Here is a 15,734-nt window from a genome sequence, read left to right on the forward strand (position 1 = left end):
CTCATATTATGTGATATAGCCAAATTGGCTTTCTCTCTGTTTCTCACATATAACATTCATCTTGTATCTTTATGTCTTTGCAATACTCACCTCCTATGCTTGGTGAGGATTGTTTTATTACTATTGCCTCAGAATCTCTTCCTTCAGGTTGTAAGTCAAGCACCAACCTTTACGCAAAATCCTTCTTTGAACTCCCCTACAACTAGCCTCCTCCCTCTCAAGCTATCTTGTAGTTTACTACTTTGTGCTTAATTGCATATATTCTCTTCATATTTATTATGTATAATTTCTGTATGTACTTATTATCTCTCCCATTAGAACATAAGCTTCTTGCCAAATAAGGAGTTTCATTCACTTTATTTGTCCATTCAGTAACTAGCAAAGTGTGCCTAACACACAGTAGCTACTAAAACCTATTAATTGATTAACTCTAAATTCAACTCATAATTTAAGTACAAAATGGAACATATAATGACCTTACTTTACCAGTATTGTAATGAATATTATTTTCTATACCACCAAAGGACTTAACTATCTGTATACATGACAGTGTTCAGAGAATACTTTTAGAAAAGAGCTATTTAGGGGTGGCTAGGTGGCATAGTGAGTAGAGTGCCGGCCCTAGAGTCGGGAGGACCCAGGATTGGCTCCAGCCTCAGACACTTAACACCCACACACACACACACAAAAAACTGGCTGTGTAACCTTGGGCAGATTACTTAACCCGAATTGCTTTAAAAAAAAAAAAAAATATATATATATATATATATATATATATATATATATATATATATAAAGAAAAGAGCTATTTAGATGCAAAGACATATCTCATTGATGTGTCAAATCAGTTCTAGTACATATGACACATGTTGCTTTTAAAAATTTAAACATCTGCCTTACCAATCTAAATAGTGGCCAAAACCCTCCTGCCCCCAAATATATGGCTTATACAAAGTGCAAAGCATAATCCTGTATCAAATAACCTAACAATAATGTAAGCAACAAGGATAAAGAATTCTAATGATAAAAAATGAAAAAAGAAAAATTTACTTAGAAATATAAACTTCATAATAAACAAATTTTATATGACAGTTTTATGCAATTATTTTCAGTTTACACACACACACACATATTTTTACAGTGTCATCAATTGTGAACTTGAAAAAATCTTCAAGATCAAATCCAACCCTTCCTCATTTTAGAGATGAGGAAAATGAGGCCTAGAGAGTGATCAGAGACTGAATATGAACCAAGGTCCTTTGATGACAAATCCAATGCTCTGTCTACTATACTGTCTTTCCTTTTAAAGATTGTTTTAGGCATACAGATTAAAATCTGACGCTGACTGTATTTGAACCAATACATATACTTCATCTATTCTTATAGTATTTTTACACCCACTCAACCAGTGAGTTCTACAAACACCCAATCAACCAGTGAGTTCTACAAACACCCAAATGTACCTAAGATGTCCTTTACTTGTTTTCCGCAAAACATGTTTCTTAAAACACAAATATAATAGCTATGTTTAGATCTTGATCACACTGTAACTTGGGCACCTAAGGAACAAAACAAAATGTGCCTGTAAGAATAGCTTCTCCCATTGGATACTTAAGGCCCAATATGGTACCTTTTCCTTCTCATTTAAGGTTTCATTTACATCCATGTTTGGGAGCTATATTCAAATTTCTGATCATCACTCAAGGGCAGAAATTTGAATGGCTCCTTCAATTAAAAAATAAGGAAAACAAGCATACAATGCCCACACAGGCACATGCACACACACACAGAATATTTTGAAAGATGTGTCATTTCAACATGGCTACTCTTCCCACTGATGGAGATTACACCATCTTAAGAGGTGTGGTATTCTCAAAATTCATGACCTAGTACCTAACCTTCTGGTAATGAGCCACTCTGAACTTAAGCATGTTCTCAGAAAATAGATGATACACAATTCATCTCGAGACCTTCTTATGTTCTACCAGCCTAGCCATCTGGAACCCAGGTTTACCTCCACAGCTGAATTACATATTAGCATAAGACTTCAGTAGAAGACATACTTAATGAATAAGTGAATATACATAATTAGGGGTATACTCTCAAAATTTTGTCATTGATTAGATGAGTGATCAAAAAAGTTTGAAGGAGGAGAGAAGAGCCAAGATGGTGGCATAGAAGCAGGAAAACTCTGTGAGCTGCCCCTATAACCACCTCAAAAAAAAAATATATGACTCTAAACAAACTTTAGAGCTACAGAACCCACAAAGTGACAGAGAGAAACAAATCTCCCAGTGAAGACAGCCTGCCAGGCCAGCAGTCCATTGCAGCACACTGGGAGTCAAGCCCAGTCCTGGATGAACCCGCAGTTTTAGACCCACAGCGGCCCAGAACAGCGACTGTAGCAGACTTTGGGAGAGTGGATCACCAGTGCTATGTCAGTTTACAAGAATTATCAATCCATAAATACCAAAGGCAAAGTTCTTACTTTGCCTTTTGGTCAGTGTGGACTTTGGGAACAGGGGGACCCAGAGTGCAGTCCAGCCTCTGCCCCCTGGGGCGAGAAGGAAAGAAGCAGCAGAGGCACTGCGGCTGTGCAGCCACCACATGGCTACTTCAGGGTTCCTGGCCTGCAGATCGTAGGGGGACCAAGCAATCATTCTGAGGGGTAATAGTTCTTGCTTTAACCTGCTTGGATCTGGATTGCTGTCTTGGGTGGAGGTCCTGGGGTATGTAATCAGCTGCCAGAGTCAGTGCTGGCTTCAGAGAGGGCACCCAACTAATAGCTTCAGCAGCTGCGAAAATCCCAGAGATTTGGGACAAAGCTCTCCTCTCTGAAAGCAGAGTTATACTGTGGCAAAAAGCTCAGAAGTCAAGTAATTGAGGGGTAACATGAGCAAGCAAAGAAAGCAAAGCAAGCACAGCAGTCAAACCCTAGATTCCTTTTTTGGGGACAAAAAGAATCAAAGCACGGAATGGGAGGAAGACAACAAAGTCAGAACTCTTGCAAAAAAAGCTTCCAAGAAAAATATGAATTGGTTACAGGCCATAGAGGAGCTCAAGAAGGATTTTGAAAACCAAGTAAGAGAAGTAGAGCAAAAATTGGGAAGAGAAATGAGAATGATGCAAGAAAATCATGAAAAGAGAGTCAACAACCTGACTGAAGAAAATAACACCTTAAAAAATAGACTAACTCAAATGGCAAAAGAGGCCCAAAAAGCCAATGAGGAGAAGAATGCCTTAAAAAGCTGAATTTTACATACGGAAAAAGAATTTCAAAAGCTCACTGAAAAGAATAATTCCTTCAGAATTATATTGGAGCAAATGGAAGCTAGTGACTTTGTGAGAAATCAAGATACTATTAAACAGATCCAAACAAATGAAAAAATAGAAGGCAATGTGAAATATCTCATTGGAAAAAACACTGATATGATCCAGGAGAGATAATTTTAAAATTACTGGACTACCTGAAAGCCATGATCAAAAAAAGAACCTAGAAATCATCCTTCAAGAAATTCTCAAGGAAAAATGCCCTGATATTTTAGAATCAGAGGGCAAAATAGAAATTGAAAGAATTCACCAATCACCTCTTGAAAAAGATCCCAAAAAGAAAACTCCTAGGAATATTATAGCCAGGTTCAGAGTTCCTGCAGAGTTCCCAGATCAAGGAGAAAATATTATAAGCAGCCAAGAAGAAACAATTTGAATATTGTAGAAACACTATCAGGATAACACAGGATCTAGCAGCTTTAGGGATCGAAGGGCTTGGAATATGATATTCTGGAGGTCAAAGGAGCTAGGATTAAAACCAAGAATCACCTACCCAGCAAAACTGAGTATCACGTTCCAGGGGAAAATATGGTCATTCAATGAAATAGAGGAATTTCAAGCATTCTTGATGAAAAAAGCAGAGTTGAATAGAAAATTTGACATTCAGATACAAGAAGCAAGAGAAGCATGAGAAGGTAAACAGGGAAAAGAAATCATAAGGAACTTATCAAAGTTAAACTATTTACATTCCTACATGGAAAAAAAGATAATTGGAATTTATGAAACTTTTCTCAGTATGAGGATAGTTGTAGGGAATATAAATGTATATATATGTATACATACATATATGTGTCTATATAGGAGGGTATGTGTTCGTATGAATACATATGTGAGTGTGTGTATATATGTGTATACATAGAGGCTACAGGAACAATTGAATAGGAAGGGATGATATGTAAAAAAATAAAATTAAGATTTAAGAGAGGAACATAATGAGAGTAGATGGGAAGAGACAGAATAGGGTAAATTATCTCATATAAAAGAGGCAAGGGAAAACTGTTACAATGTAGGGGAAGAACAGGAAGGTAAAAGGGAATGGGACAACCTTACTCTTATTGAATTTGGCTTAAGGAGGGAATAATACACACTAAATTAGGTATTTTACCCTACAGGAAAGTAGGGGATAAGGGGATAAGGGGATAAGAAGAGGGATGATAGAAAGGAGGGCAGATTGGGGGGGAAGGTAATTAGAAGCACCCACTTTTGTAAAGGGACGGGGTCAAAGTAGAAAATAGAACAAGTGGGGGGTGAGATAAGATGGAGGGAAATATAGTCAGTCTTTCACAATATATACACTATGGAAATGTTTTGCATAACTACACATGTACAACCTATATTGAATTGCTTATCTTCCCAGTAAGAGTGGGTGATGAGGGAAGAAGGGAAAGAAACTGGAATTCAAAGTTTTAAAATAAAATGTTTAAAAAAAATTTATTTTATATATATTTTACATGCACTGGGAAACAAGATATACAGGCACTGGGGTATGGAGATCCATCTTGCCTGGGCCAGAAGTCCTAGCTAGATTTAAGTCCTGTCTCTGACAGACCCTGATTCTGTGATCCTAAGCCAGTCATCATTTCAGAAGACTAATGATGAAATCATGCTATCTACCTCCAGGCAAAAAGGTGATCAACTACAGGTACAAAATTAAATATACATTTTCAGATGGGGTAATTAAGTTGATTTGTTTTGCTTGACTATACTAATTTGTTACCAAAGGGAGGCTTTCTATTTGGGATGAAGGATAGAGGAGTCCCCCCCACCCCCACCAAAAAAAAAAAAAACAGAGAGAAAGAAGGAAGGAAGGAAAAGAAGAAAAAAAAGAGTATTCATAAACCATTAAAAAAAACAAACTCAAAAAACATAAAAGAAACAAAACTAAGTTCAGAAAGGGATACAAATAGGAAAAAAATTTTACTGCCTTATTAAATGTAATAAATACTTTAAAAATCAAACTAACAAGTTAACAGTTGCAAATACAATACATTTTTGTTCTTTATAATGTTGAAATGTTAATGTCTATTGATATAAGTTCATGATAAAAAATAAAATTAAAACAAATATCCAACTTGGAAACATTTTTCTTCATTTAATTAAATGAATTATGTTTTAAGTTTTTGAAACACAAGCAAGATACGTCAGAATATTTTTCTTTGGTGGGTTGGCAAACTACTTGCTCTATTTGTTGATTTGAAGCATAATCTTTGGCCAATCTATTTCTCCACAGAAACTGAATTAGTAAATAAGAATGTAACCTATGTTGCTATGGAAACACAACCCCAGAATTCATCAACTGCTGATGTTTTGGAACTAGGATTTCTGGGAGGGTCTTTGTGCAAATATCTGGGACTGTATTACAAAGATTTCAGGGAGAAAGATTCTAGAAGGAGACAAGTCAAGTTAGGAGTGCAGAAGAGTTCACTCTCTCATTTTGGGACCATGTAGTCTACTCCCAGTATTTTGCTCCCCAATTATCCTCTCCTGAGAGACTATGATGTGCTGCTGTTGTTGCCGCTGCTTCTACTGCTGCTGTAGCAGGCAAAGTGATAGGGTTGTTTGCTATTTTGGTGAGACTGAGGCAAGACCCAAAAAGGGAAAACTGCTATGAACTGAGAGTGATTATTAGTGATAGCTCTCTGAGTCCCAGGGCAAAAATCCAATTAACTGTCCCCACCCACTCCCAAGGCATTTGCACCAATCTACTCCTTCCCTTCCAGGCAAAAGAGAATAAAGCAGTTATTGGATCTGAAAGTACTCAGCTCAGATTGACTGCCATAGCCACGAATTCACAATCCTCCCTTTTGGTCTTTGTTCTCTTATAGCTATCATTCATTCCCTTCTTATGTAAAGAAAACTAGGAACTGCTAATGTTTAGTGCATGGTTAATATTAGCAGTGCCTACAGAGATCTGGGGCAATGGATGAGTCCAGTAGAAAGCAAGAGACAAATCCAGTAAGGAGATCCCACCTGGGGATCAAACATTTTGGCACCACCCTGTGATAATGTTCCTTAGCCAGTTCAAGGTGATAAATCAGGACTCAGTAGAGAGAGGGACTAATAACCTAAAATTAATCAACTCCCTGGACAAAGTAGAATAAATTTAGGGAGCCAACCAGAACTTAGGAAAGGGGGACCTTCACTGGTGTAGACATATTTTTCACTGGTCTACCTATTTTCCTTCAACTTACAAGTGGGTAAGGACTTAAAAGAGGGATGATCTAAGTGTTCCTTATCTAACATCTACTATCTATATCTCCTATATCTACCTATTGATATTACACGTGAGGTCATCTATACCGTGTTACAAAAATAACAGCTAATCAGTGCAATGTAATAAAAGAGTGAGGGATTTGGAGTCATGGATCTTGGGTTTGAATCCTGACTTTGCACTTTCCACCTAAATGATTTTAGACAAGTTACATAGTCTCTTTGTGAAACAGATATAATATAAATCCTCCGTAAGGAAAATGAAAGAAGGAAAGGAAGGAAGGAAAAGAAAAAGAAATCTATGAACCAATAACATAAAGGAATGGCACTTTGTCATCCGTCCATCAAATGATGATTCTAAATCCCTTCCAACTCCAAATTTCTATGATTTCATGAAATGCCTTCCTTCTCAGGAAGCTAAAGGGTTCAAAGACATTCTCTTCTTCCTATTTTCACTACCCATGTGAGAAATCAGGTGTTAAGCTTTCTTCCATCTGCAGAGAGAGGACAAGCTCAAAGAGGAGAAACAATCTGCTGAAAGTCATAATCAGCAGCACTGAAAACAGAACACAGGCCCAGGGCCTGATCTCAGCACACTGACCACAAAAGAACACTTCCTTATTGTCTCTGTTTATAGGACACCCACCATGTGCCACAACTAGTCAGGGAAAGGGCTGGGGATAGTTACAACACGCCCCATCGTGCTAACAGGGAAGGTCCCCAGTGGCCACAAAAGATACTGTTGTTATTAGCGACAAGGGAAGAGTTCCACAACTAGGGACTGACTCACAGAGCACTCAAGCACCCATTCAAGCTTTTATTAAGCACCTGCTATGCATCAGTCCTGCTAAGTGCTGGGGATACAAGAACAGAAATGAAATAGTCACCCACTGAGGGTTTAAATTCTAGCAAGGGAGACAAGTATATAAATAAGTGCATGGAAAATACATTCAGGGGGGCGGAGCCAAGATGGTGGAGTAGAAGCAGGAAATGCTGTGAGCTCCTACCACAACCACCTCTAATCCCTGTAAAATATGACTCTAAACAAACTTTAGAGCTGCAGAGCCCACAAAGTGACACAGAGAAACAAACCTCCCACTAAAGGCAGCCTGGCTGGGCATTGCATGGAGCAGACACGTAAGCTACATGGGTCCAGACCTGGGGTGGCCAAGACCAGTGGCCCAGACTGGCCAGAGGAGACTTCAGGAGAGTGAATCACCAGTAGCTGTGGCAGTTTCCAGACTTCTCAATCCATAAACACCAAAGATAAAGTAAAAGGTCAATGGGGAACTCTGCTGGAACTGGGTGACAGAAGAGCATGGTCCTGCCCCTACCCCCAGGGCAAGAGATGGCAGAGTCCCTGCAGCTGCCATGTAGCTGCCTCCAGAGCTTCTGGCCTGCAGATTATAGGGGAACCAAGCGAACATTCAGAGGGTAATCGCTCTTGCTTTGACCTGCTTGGATCTGGATCACAGTCTTGAGTGGTTGTCCTGGGGTATGTGGCCAGTGTGTCAGAGCTTGGGGTGTCTACAGAGAGGGCACCGTCCTCATAGCTCTGACAACATTTGCGAAAACCCCAGAAATCTGGGACACAGCTCTCTTCACTCTGCAGAGTTCCACAGTGGCAAAGAGTTCAAAAGTCAAGTAATTGGCTGACAAGATGAGCAAGCAGAGGAAGCACAATCAGACCATAGAATCCTTTTGGGCGGGACAAAAAGGATCAAAACATGGAACCAGAAAAAGTCAATGAAGCCAAAACTCCTGCATCAAAAGTATCCAAGAAAAATATGAATTGGTTATAGGCCATGGAGGAGCTCAAGAAGGATTCTGAAAATCAAATAAGAGAAGCAGAAGAAAAATTGGGAAGAGAAATGAGAATGATGCAAGAAAATCATGAAAAGAGAGTGAACAACCTGACTGAAGAAAATAACACCTTAAAAAATAGACTAATTCAAATGGCAAAAGAGGCCCCAAAAAGCCAATGAAGAGAAGAATGCCTCAAAAATGCAAATTTGCTAGATGGAAAAGGAATTTCAAAAGCTCACTGAAGAGAATAATGCCTTCAAAATTAGACTGGAGCAAATGGAAGCTAATGACTTTATGAGAAATCAAGATACTATTAAACAGATCCAAACAAATGAAAAATAGAAGGCAACGTAAAATATCTCATTGGGAAAACCACTGACCTGGAAAATAGATCCAGTAGAGATAATTTTAAAATTATTGGACTACCTGAAAGCCATGATCAAAAAAACCCCAAATGCCCTGCCTTCCCCCCTCCAAAAAAGCAAAAAAAAAAAAAATTTAAAATTTGGGGCCTGGTGAGTCACTTAACTTCTCTCACTCTTAATTTCCTTATCTGCAAACCTAACTCACAAGGTTGTTGAAAGAATCAAATAAGATAATATATACAGAGTGCACTATAAATCATAAAGTCCTCTATTAATGTTAACTATGATTATTGCAGTACATAGTGTTAAATTCAATAGCCTTTTCTCAGTCTTCATTCTTCTTGACTTCTCTGCAGTGTCTGACACTGTTGATGACCCCTTCTTCTTGAATATTCCCTTCTACCTTAGTTTCCTGACACTACTCTATTGTGGTTCTGTTTCTATCTGACAAATTCTTCTGAGACTCCCTTGTAGAATCATCATCCATGTCCTGTCCCCTTTGTGTGGCTGTATTTCAAGATTCAGTCCTGGGCTCTTCTTCCTCCATACTTTCTCTTGGTGATATAACAACAACAACAACAATGCCAGGCATTGTGCTCGGTGCTTTACAATTATTATCTCATTTGATCCCCACAATAACCCTGGGAGAGAGGTGCTGTTATTATTCTAATTTTACAGATGAGGAAACTGAGACAAATAGATGTGAAAGGACTTGCCCGGGAACACACATTCAGTAAGTGTCTGAGGTCAGATTTGAACTTGAGTCTTCCTGACTCCAGTCTAGTACCCTTTCCACTGTACCACCTAACTGCCGATCTTATAAATTCCCATGGATTCAACTAGGTGTTGAGTACCAGGGCTGATGTGATCTTGCAAGATGATGAGGTTTCTGGGGACGTGACTGAGAGATTCAGAGGAGTACAGCTGGACGGGAAATGAAGAGATGGCTGGCCTGAGCATCCTCCTTAAATGGAGGTTTTACTGCAAAACCTGCAAGGATGCGTTCACTAATGGCTCACACTGTTATACAAAACCGAGTCTAAGTTCAGAGCAATTCATCACCAAGTTGCTGCAGGGTGATGGAAGGAAGGTAATTTCCATGATTTCTAGGAAGATAATTCCCAAATCAATGCATCTTGCATTCATCTTTCTCCTGAGCTCCAGTCTCACATATATAATGTCTGTTGGACATCTCCATGTGGATGTCCCATATGCATCTCAAACTCAACAAGTCCAAAAGAAATTCATCATCTTTTCCCATAAAGCTCCTCCTCATTCTAACTTCCCTATTTCTGTTGATGGTACTGCTATTTTTCTAATCACCCACATAGAGTCAAAGAAAGTCTAAAACAATCTCTTATCCTCAAAGAACTTACAATCTAAAAGAGGGACAACTTGCAAATAGCTATATAAAAACAAGTATATAGGATAAATCAGAGATTCTTTTTTTTCTTTTTGCTGTTTGATAAATCTATAAAGACCATAAAATTCAGAGGCAATTAACTTAATCAAAGATTCAGATTAAGTTTTGGGGTAACAAATAAATGCAACACCTTTTTAAGAAAATGAATTTGATTATATTTTAGGTCTATTATCTACAGTATAAGTAATCAAGTACATTCACTAAGCAATTCTCCATTCCACCAACAAAAAGATTATAAATATTTTGTATTTTGCTGGTCAAGAGTGAAAGCACACTTAAAATACACCAGTTTATAAATATGATTTTTAAAATGCACACTGAAAAATAGCTGAATGTTCCTTCAATATGCTTCTGTAGTCAAACTGATAATACAGACTAAAAGAGGCATTGGGGAGAAGTAATTAAAAATATTATGCATATAACAAGAACTTAATGAATACCTTCTATGTGTAAGTAGAACTATAATTAACAGAAAACTTACTTTTATTATTGTCCTCTTGACTCTCATAAGCTTTTAATGATGATTTTGGTATAGATTTTGGTATATTCAGCACAGTATAAAAGAAAAAAATGCTAGATTTGAAGTTAGAGGACCCGGATTACAATTCATGTTCCTATCCTGCTAGTTCTGTGGCCTTGGACAAGCCATTTAAATTCCAGGAGCCTCAGGTTCCTCATCTGAAAGATGGGGACAATAACACTTGTACTGCTTACCTTATAAGTTATTTGGAGGGAGTGTGGTAAGGGAAGTGCTCAAACCTTTAAGTGTATAGAACATATGATGTATATATGTATTATATATAATTTATATCCATTATATATAAGCATATGTGTGTGTATACTGGACAAAAATTTCCATCACTCTTCAGCAACTTGGTGATAAGTTTCTCTGAACTTAGACTTTTGTATAACTTTGTGAGCCATTAGTGAGACCATCCTTGCAGGTTTTCCAGTAAAACCTCCTTTTAAGGAGGATGCCCAGGCCAGCCATCTCTTCATTTCCCATCCAGCTGTACTCCTCTGAATTTCTCCATCATGTCCCCAGAAACCTCATCATCTTGCAAGATCACATCAGCCTTGCTACTCAACACATACCCTCTTATCAGTACTCTCTGCCTCGGAACCCCTCTGGAGGATGGAGCTGAAGAACTCCTCCTAAGATCTCCGTTTCTTAAGAAGGGTGCGCTGGTCAGCCATCTCTTTATTTCCCATCCAGATGCACTCCTTTGGACTTCTCCATAATTCTCCCCAACACTAAGTAGTGCTCTACCCTCCTTTTCTCCCCTCTTCTTCCCTTTTAGCATTCTTTTTGTGTGTTGTCTATCACCAACACTTAGTACACTGCTGGCACATAGAAAGCACTAAATAAATGTTTACTCACTGACTGATTGACTTCATAGGATATTACCATCAAGACCCAAGAGTCATCACTGGGGAGACCATCAGGATTTTAGTGGAGCATCTTTAAAATTTTAAAACATTAAAGCATTACATAAACTTGGGTTGTTATGAACATTGTGCACCCAGCCATGGGATATGTACAGCAAAATCTACAGATAGAAAAGATATTGCTGAGTGGATTCCTGCTTTTAAGGTTTTCTTCGGGCTTCATGAAGTTAGAGAGATAAGATTGACTACACATGTCACAATTAGAAAAACAATGCAAAGCAGAACATAATCAAATGTCAAAATGGGTCATACATATAATAAGTACTTTGATGGGTCTGGGAGTGAAACTGTCAGGGAAGGCTTGCCAAAGATAAAAGATTTACCAATAAGTAGTTACATGCCAAGAAAACACACCAAGGTTTTGGCAGTGGTACACTATTAGTGATTCCAGTGGTAAGTTAAACATACTGTTACCACAATTCTGCATAACTTCTATAAACTTGATATAACACAGCCCAGGTATGACCGTAATTTTTTTTTAAAGCCTACTGTCATTCGCAAGTTCAAAAAAAATGGAATCAAGTGCAAAGATTGAAGCAAAGCTAAATCACTAGAAACAAGGAAAATCCACCTTGAAATCAGATGAGCATATAATAGCTAATAATCTGCACTGTTGAAAGAGCTAGTCATATGCTTTCAGGTAAAGCATTCAGAAATACTGGATTGAGTCTTTCAGCATACACACAGTTCAAGTACTTTATCCTTTAAAGAGTTACACAATTATTATCCATCTATGTATAAAACATACATGACCCTAAGGTTACCCACATCAATTCTAAAACTTATGCAAAACACAAATAGGAACAGATAAAAACTACTTTAAGGATATTTGGAGAGTATATTCCCTTTTTATGCTTCTTGTAGCTTGCCCAAGATTTAGTCTGCAAAGTCATGGATGCTTAGCCAAGAAGAGTCCAACATCCAACACCAAAGATCAGATTATGCATCCTTCTTGACATATTTAACTCTTAACATTCAAACACATCAAAGTTTAAGGGATATTATTAAATACCATTGTGCAAAAACATTGATTGTACTTTATACATTTATTACTTTTCTCTGGTGCCTAGAAATTATATATGTGTGTAGCAGCAAGCACCCCAGCATCCCCAGGGTGGCTGCCAACACAGGTTCTTAGATCTGCTTTTTTAAAGGAAAACAACTCAAAATGGGTTAACAATCTTGCTTTAATCAATCAAGCATATCATTTACCTAGTTCAGGGGAAAAGTCAGCACCCAAACTTCAGAGTATACAGACAGGTTACAAGACAGAGAAACATTATCAAACAGACAGGTTTCCAAACTGTCTGACCATTACAAACATCCATACCAGTCACCAGAGAGGGAAGCATCAACATCTGGGTTTTTCAAAGCTGGGGGGCTCTCAATGGCTGCCCAGAGTCTCATCTGGTCAAATCACACAACACTTCTCAAAGTGGGCCCCAAAGCAAAGCCTCACATCAAGGATTATATAGTCTTTTCCTGGATCAGAGAATGTAACAACCCTCTTGACCCACTGCCCAATCACAAAGTATCTCCTGGAAAACAAGCCTCCCACCACAGGCTCCAGGTGCACTTAACCTAGGGGCAGGGAAGATCTTAAAAATTTACATTCCTATAACATTGTGTGTATCTATCTATCTATCTATCTATCTATCTATCTATCTATACATGCACACATACACACTCATATACATATATATAATAAAAATCTGTATATGTTGGCACAGATAGGTGGCGCAGCGAATAGAGCACTGACCCTGGAGTCAGGAAGACCTGAGTTCAAATCTGCCCTCAGACACTTAACACAAAAACTAGCTGTGGGACCTTGGGCAAGTCACTTAGCCCCAATTGCCCTCCCCCCCAAAAAAAAAAAAAAAAAAAAAAAGCATATGTTGTCGAGAATGTTAAAAAATACTCAAGAGTATTATTTTGTCCAATTAAAACAGAAAGATCCCACATATGCAGTTGGTACACAGAAGATAAGCCCATACTATCTTGTTTGGATAAGATGACAAATGGCAAGATCTTGACTGAGATATAAGCAGAGATCCTAAAAAAAAATTTTTAAGTATGGAAAAATTCCAAAGTTTAAGCATAATGATGCATTAATCCTTTACAAACATCATACTTATTTTTCAGGTGGTAACCTTAACATAATGAAAGCATGCTAATATTTCTTAGATCATATTTTCTATTCTATATACCCTTTTCAGTTACTCTCTGTTTCTTTTGCTTTTCATATCTTTCCAATACAACTGGAAATAAGCATATCAAAAGGCAAGGAATATGAGGCAGCCAGGTGGCTCAGTGAGTAAGAGCACTGGCCCCAGTGTCGGGATGACCTGGGAATCAAATCCAGGCTCAGATACTTTGCACCACACCCAGAAATAACTGGCTGTGCAACCTTGAGCAAGTTACTTAACCCCAATTGCTTTAAAAAAAAAAAAGTAAAGGAATAGGTTACCAAATTTTCATGCATATTCTGTCCACATAATGTAAGTTTTAAAATTCTTATCATAGATTTATGGTTGGAAGGGACAAGAGTGAACATCTAGTCATGCTCCTTCCCTTCATGTTACAGATGAGGAAAGTGATTGAGGGACAAAAAGTCACATGCCAATCATACAGGTAGCAATTATCAGGATTTGAACCCATGTCCCTATGTGAATTCCTGGAATTCAAGTCCAGAGTCAGTGCTCATGCCCTTCATTATGGATTGATTATCACTAAAAGCATAAGAGAAACTAACATCTTAACAGGGAAGAACCATTAGAAATTCAAAATTGTTCTATTACAGGTTCTATTATAAATAAAAATAATTTGTAAAATTATACAACCTTTTGCTTAGATCAAAAGTACCAATGGGTGAAAATATTGAGATTTGATTCCCCCCCAGAGAACAGAAGACTTGTGAAATTTGAATATACTTAGTAAATGAATACACATTCCCCCAAGAAGTTTAATGAAAACATATACATAAATTCAAGCAAACAAGTGATCAGAAATAATAGCAGATGCAAACAGGACTAAAACAAATTTGCTAACTGACATTTACTTATGAGCCTCTAATAATACTTTGTATATAATAACCAGTTTTATTTTATCTTTCCTGTAACATCTAGAGAATATAAACATCATAGAGTTGAGGAATTAGGCGGAAGGAAATGAAGGGTGTGGTAAAAAGACTTTAAAATAGTCAAGTAAAGAACAGTTTAAAATATTAAAACATTATTTATAGATCATAAAATTTTAGAGTTGGAAAGGATTACGAATCTAGAGTCTAACCCTCTCGCCAGTGACTTAATGAATCCTTTTTCTACACCATCCCTGAAAAATGATTGTCCAGACTCTTCTTGAACTTGTTCAATAACAGAGAAACTTACTACCTCTCAAGTCAGCCCATTCCATTGTCGAAGAGTTCTAAATTTTAGGAAATGCTTTCTTACATTTTTTTTTGCCCCAGTCTGCTTCACTTCCAGTAGGTACTGGTCTAAATACTGTTCTCTGAGGCAAGGCAGATTAAGTTTAATCTCCTTTCTAGATAATAACTTTTCAAATATAGTCTTTTCTAAGTTCTTTTCACTATCTCATGACATAATGTGGATAATTTTCTATTGAAACAGGTATATATTATGAAGGAAACATGGTATCATGGAAAGAGAAATGGATTTGGTATCAGAAGACCTTAGTTCAAAGCCTAGTTTGGCTACTTTCTACCAGGGTGACCTTCAGTAATTTGCTTTTTCCTTTCTAAACCTTGAATTTTCTCATTTGGGTTGGATTAGATGGGCAGTAAATTTTTTTTCTAGTTCTAAATCTGTAATCTATTCAACACACAGTTATTGAACCCCTAGTATATACTGAAAACAGGCATACCAGGAACTAAGAGAAATTCAAAAGCATAAGACATAGCCCCTGCCCTCAAAGAACTTTAGCCATTTGATGAGATAACACATGTACAGGAAAAAAATTACAGTGCATGGCAATGCACAGACTAGTGGTACAGTGTGTGAAAGGCAAAGAGAAGTATGAGTTAATAATATTCAAGACATACCGTGTTTCCCCGATAATAAGACCTATCCCAAAAATAAGCCCTCCCCTTACTGTGTAAGATTCCTCTAAAATAAGCCCTCCCCCGAAAATAAGCC

At 37.7% G+C, this 15,734-nt stretch overlaps 1 protein-coding gene and 1 pseudogene across 2 annotated transcripts in view; one reads left to right on the forward strand and one right to left on the reverse strand.

The window, feature by feature from the left end:
* The window catches only part of NCOA7 (nuclear receptor coactivator 7), a 220,889-nt gene that overhangs the window by 179,033 nt on the left and 26,122 nt on the right, over positions 1-15,734 (reverse strand). The window lies entirely within an intron of this gene.
* Positions 11,170-15,734, forward strand: part of LOC138153176 (creatine kinase B-type pseudogene) — a 15,185-nt pseudogene continuing 10,620 nt past the window's right edge.

Source organism: Petaurus breviceps, unplaced genomic scaffold (assembly GCF_028583685.1).
Source record: "Petaurus breviceps papuanus isolate PSGF00001 unplaced genomic scaffold, PetGlider_PUasm1.0 90977, whole genome shotgun sequence".
Taxonomy (NCBI): domain Eukaryota; kingdom Metazoa; phylum Chordata; class Mammalia; order Diprotodontia; family Petauridae; genus Petaurus; species Petaurus breviceps.